Here is a 6,248-nt window from a genome sequence, read left to right as displayed (position 1 = left end):
ATCTCTGCTCCCTTGATCGTCACTGACTAAAGCCATTTCAGGTGCTGTACTGTCTGAGAGAAACACAATTTGTCAGTACTCTTTCTCCATTTCCTTTTATTTTATCTTGCAGGGCAGGTTTATAGCAGTTTCTAGACTTTGCAGTAATGACATACCCCAGAATTGATGATTTTGGGGGTGGAGTCATATATTTAAGCTATTCTTACGCTCACTGTATCTTCATATTGCTCATCAGCACCTTGTCACTGGTGAAAGGCGTTCTTCACATTAATGAGTTGGGGGATTCTTTGGCTTTGCATTGGAAAATAAGGTTCAAATAATCTAACATAAAATACAGAAATACACCAACAAAATAATGAATCAATCTAAAAGAGAAAAGTGTAACAGTATTTTAAGTCAAATTATTTTATGATTTCCACTGGACTAGGATGGAATAACATAACCACATAATATTGCCTATGTACCGAGAGGAATTCTGTAGCAACCATAATGGAATTATAGTATTACAGGCACTTCTCTGTTCTCTGCTCCAGGAATCTGGAGGCAAGACCCAACATACTGCATTTAACCCTGAGAAAGGACTACATGGAAATCCAAAATCAGTATAACCGTTTTCTTTCTGAAATCATTTTTGTTAGTTTCCAATGTAGTTTATGCTACATACTGTATGTAGTGGCACTATGCAGATTATGTTCAATACTTCTGAAGAAACTCAAAACAGGAGACTTTTTTTGTGGCTTTTACTTTATGCCTTGCTGTTGAATGTTTTCCATTAATAAACACTTGTGGTTTGGTTATTGTATGTGTTGGGGCTTTAAATAATCTGGCATGAGTTTTAAAAAATCTTATTCTAGGTGTTTAATGCATATTTTCCACAGATACAGCTTTGGTGCATTTTATGCCAAGTGTCTTAATGTTTCCATCCTGATTGAATGATAAAAGTGATAAAGGTCAGCAATTTAAACATGACTTTTAAATGCCAAGTACTCTTATGAACTATAAATAGCTGGAAGATGTGGTGCATTTCTGTATTATGAATTTACAAACGTAATTGCTTTTTATTGTCATGAACCTTTTACTGAAGTTTTTTTTTCATACATGGTTGAACCTATGATAGAAATAAAGAAGGACTTTAGATATAATTCAGTAACAAGATCTCAGGATTAGTTTAATGTTTTTATTTTGTATTAACATTTTTAAAACTTTATATTTAACATGGTATTTTTTTCATTGGTTCAGATCAGGTTTGAGCAGATCTTTGATTCAGATGTTTTTAAATAAGAATTGTCTCTCTTTGTTTATTTCTGTTTCATCTTCTTTCCAGGGAAAAATGTATTAAAGCAAGAATTGAGCTGTCTGCATAAATTGGACTCTACAGATGATAGAGATTATACATTTCCAGTAGATTACTGTAGCTTGAAGGTAAAGAAAGATAAGGATGAGTAATACTCTATCAGTATGTCTTTGACAGTGCAATAAAACTCCTTACATCCAACTTGTATATTACTTTCAGTTTTAACCATGCATATTATTAATAAGAAGAATCTACTGACTTAATAAATTCCTTTCAAATTAGTTAAACATAAAACATATTTTGTTAAAATAACTGGTAGTTTGGTACTGTTTATCAATATGTCACAGGAAAATGTTGCTCTGTTATTACAATGCTTTTTATTAATATTTCAGAATGAACTAATTAATGCTTAACACCCTATGCATCAGATATAACTTACTGATAGCTCTTTCTTTAATGATATATTCAGTAATATACTGTATATTGACCATTAGACACTACTTTTTCATTCTTTTTTACACATTCTGTCACTGATCTGAAATCCTATTTGTGAATCACAGAGCATAACCAGGCCTTAGTTGGTAAAATGGCAGATAAATAGTCCTATACAGTTTCTCTGGAAATGAATTGGCAGGAATATGAAATTATTTCATCATACACAAAACAGAGGTCAGAAATTTACCAAACTCTCTTACCACAGGTATGCAAAATGTGCAATAAAATGCCTATGATTGAAAAATAAACCTAGAGTTAGATCTATTCCTACTCTTAAAATGTCTGCTGGTTAGTGCGCTTGTAAGAACAGACTGATTTCTTTTTTTCTGGTTACTGTTTTTTCCATTCTAACAGCTCCAAATATTTAAAGTATACAGCGTGTACATGCTTACTGTTGGACGATTTGACAACAGAGTACTAACAACATCACTGTTTGCATCTTATATGTAACAGATGATTGTCAGATGCAATCCAACAGTCAACTGCAGGACTGCTGCCTTTGCTTCAAGATTCTCCTTCCCAGACAGAGTGGCATACATAGCAAGTGGAAATATGCAGCTGAGGTTAAAATGAAAATTAATTTTAAGATTCAAATCTTGAACATATATACAAAAACCAAGAGGTATCTTGACAAATTGAAAAGGGATCTTGTTTCTTCTTTTAACACGTTCCCTTTGAAAATGGCCACTTTTATACGTGGGCATAACCAACTAGGTCAAGCAGCTCTTGTCAGGTACAACTTGTGGTTACAGGTACTCAGCTTCACCTCCTGCTGCATCAGCACATAACCAGGGGTCATTTCATAACAACCCCAGAGCCCACTGTGATGTGTGGAGTGTACAGCATATCAGTGAAGAGAAAAGGTTCGTGAACCCCCAGTGTAATTATGGGAATTACAATTTCTTACCATGACATCCTTGTTTCGTTGGAGGTTGTCTTTGCATAAACAACCAAAGGATCTCAATGTTTTCTGAGATACAGTGGTGTATGAAGTTGAAAAAAATGAATAACTAAGAATCATAGTATGAGAAATATTAAGCAAACCCTTACTTTACATAACACAATTGAGGAGGCGATTAGAATCAAATGGTTAAATAATTAGGTAACACATAAACAAAGACTGAGTGTGGGCAGTCCTGTCCTATATATAAAAAAACCTATCTGTGAGTTTGGTTAGGATTATACATTATACAGCTCAGTAGAAATTCAGAGATTTCAGAGGGCCTCAGAAAAAAACAGTAGTTGATGCTCATCAGTCTGAAGAAGGTTACAAAACCATTTTTAAACATTTGGGCCTCCATCTTTCCACTGTCAAACAAATCTACCGATGGAAAATATTCCAAATCATGATACTACTTGGGACCAGTCATCCTGACAAGATCTCCCCAAGAGTGAGCCAAAAAGATCACTTAGGAAGACAGAAAGAACCCTAGAGTAATACCTACGAATCTGCAGGCCTCTCTTACTATAGCTAATGTCAGTGTTCTGTCAGTATTGTCCATTTGGAAAAGACTGAATGTGAATTGTTTTCATGGGAGTATAGCCAGGGAGAAACCACTGCTCTCTAAAGAAACATTGTTGCCCATCACAAGTTCACCAGTAAGCACCTGGATAATCCACAAAACTACTGGAAGAATGTTCTCTGGACAGACTAGTCAGAAATTGATATTTATGGCCACAATGAGAAGAATTTTGCATGGGGAAAACTAAACACTGACTTCTGACAGAAGAACTTCATCTTGTCCATCAAGGCTGGCGGTGGAAGTATCAATAGTCAAACTAAGGCTGGCACATTTGCAGAATCAATAAGGAGAACAACTAAGCATAAATCCCTTTCACGGTCCAGATGTAAGAAGTTTAGTTGCATCAATTATTTCAACGTCATCCAAGCAATGTGAAAAGTTAGATAGTAGATCATTAATGTCAGGCTTCATGTGTCTCCATGCATATCGTCTACTGAAGGGGGGCACGTGTATAAGCACATATTCAAGGTTATAGAGTTAGTACTTAACATGTAAGGAATAATTACTGCAACATGTTAACCATAAAGCTCTGTATTGTCACCAATGTGCCTCAAGGTCTGTTAAAGGTAAGAGCTGAGTTTGTAAAAAGAACAGTAATTGATCAGCTCCTAACGAAGTTATCAAGAGTGATTAACTTCAAAGAACAGGACGGACTGTAAACCACATGAATATAAAACGGGTACATGAGGCTGTACTGTAGAAACAGGGTTTGAAAACTTTGGCAGTGTGTTTGTTCTGCGGGGCAGAGCCAGCACTATGTGTATTGAGCTCAATAAAGGTTGAATTTACACACTTGCTGCCCCCTGCTCTTCTGCTAAAGCATTCACTATCATCAGGGATGTTCCTCAGGCCCTCAGAAGACAACAATTCCAGCTCTTGGTTGTCAATATGTTATCCCTGAAAGGCCATGGCGCATGCAGATCCATTACAATCATGAGTACTAATTATAATTTAGACTGATTTTAAAGATGTAGATTAATATATGATTATTTTTCAACTTAGAGCTTAATTTACGTAGTTTGTCTGAAGTTTTTTTTTTTACCCTGAATGCAATTACAAACTCACTACAGCTGATATACCTGAAAATGTCCGGCTTGAACAGGCTGCCCAGTTCCTGTTGCAGAGTAAGTTGCGATGCTGTGGGTATTGAGGAATATTCCCAAACGATGATTTACATGTACAGAATAGCCTCCTGCTTTCAGGAAACTGAGATAAACCACTTCACAATATCATTTAACATTAGTTTAATTTCACTTAACCTCCGTTAGTCAGAAATTGTGTCTTTTAATATAACTAGGGCAATATTTAAAAATATGAAGAACGGTAACCATATATAGTAATTGTTGTTACTTGGTGTAGCCAGATTATATATATATATATATTAAAAATATATAAATTAAGGTGCACCATTCTAATTTTGTTTTGTTTTGCCAATCGTCAATAATATTATATATACAGATTGTGAAAACTACAAGGTTTTTTTTAAAAAAGGGGCCTCTTTGCTTCTGCACGACTGGTGTCAAAAACAACTTTCACCTCTTCGACAGCGGGCATCAAGAGTTGGTAATGAGTAATTTTCTTTGAAAGTTTCCATTCGTTAGTTATCAACACTTTCTCTGCAGGTGCACATTAAACACATTGTAACAAGCTTAAAGTGAAAAATCAGAACGACATCAAAATATTCTCGTTATAACCTACGTTACTCAAATGCAGGAGAGTTCTGCAAACTGTAAATGTTAAGTCACGGTTTCTACTCTGAAGGTTATTTATGAATGAGAGTGGTTTATACGTTGCGATTTTTCCCTCTTGCATATGATACAATGCAATTGCGCCATTTTCCGTGGTTTCTAGAGGAGTGTTTTTTTTATGAATGAGTGAATTAGAGAAATGACGTCAATGATACGATGACACGCACCCCACCCCTGTGCAGTTTAACTCTTCCGAGTCCAGTTTTTATTTTTTTAACAAATGAATTATTGTTACAGTGTCCGACTTGCCCTTTTTCACCTTTGTTCATACATTATACCTTAGATCGTGCGTGTTGCACATGGCGTTGAGACTTAGAATGACCGTATATGGCTGTGTAGCGGTTCCTGTTAAAATCAAGGGAATCTATATACATTCTTAAGAAAGGGGTTTATCCGGCATAGGCAATTTTACGTCAATATTTTATTTGCACGAACAACTTCTCATTTAACCACGGTCCTTTTCTTTTTTCTTTTGGGTCCTCGGAATCATAAAATCCCAGAACAGAATATTTTCTGAAACGAAATTAACGTGTGAATTGAGCGCTAACACTGTACGAATAAAAGCGTAAATTGTGTGCTAAATCCTTTTTAAATTATTATTGTTGCCAATTACAGCTGGGTTGTGACAATATAAACCTCTTTTTTTAAAAAAAAACGTAATTTTTATTTTCCATTTTACTTATTAATAATTATGCCTCTCAAAAGCCGCACCTAGTATTAATAGTAGTATATCTGTAATTTGCACTCCATGCACACCAATCAAAGATCAGCTGTGTTCATCTGTAACGGAACAACGCCTGTACCTAATCAGCAGGCTGTCAAACTAGGACAATAGAAATAGAAAATTGAGATTTTACATACGATAACGAGATTTAACTTGGAATGAAAACATATACATTCATAATCTGGGAATCTTTAAAATGTTCCTTTTGTCTTACATTGTCTGGCAATTATGGTTTCAGGTAATAGCTTTACATTTGACATTTAGCATTGAAAATTACATAATCAAATAAAATTCTGAACCACATCTACAATAAGAGTCTTGTTATAAATTATTAATGTAAAGACGAATTTCCATATTGAAATGTCCACGTGGGTTAAATCTCTAAGTACAAAATGGTGCGGACGCACACTTAGAAATCCGTTTTTCATTTGGTCTGGCCTTGTGCGACTTGGGGGAACAGTACA

Source organism: Atractosteus spatula, chromosome 7 (assembly GCF_055471065.1).
Source record: "Atractosteus spatula isolate fAtrSpa1 chromosome 7, fAtrSpa1.hap1, whole genome shotgun sequence".
NCBI classification, from domain to species: Eukaryota; Metazoa; Chordata; class Actinopteri; order Semionotiformes; family Lepisosteidae; genus Atractosteus; species Atractosteus spatula.
Note: the sequence above shows the minus strand (reverse complement) of the source record.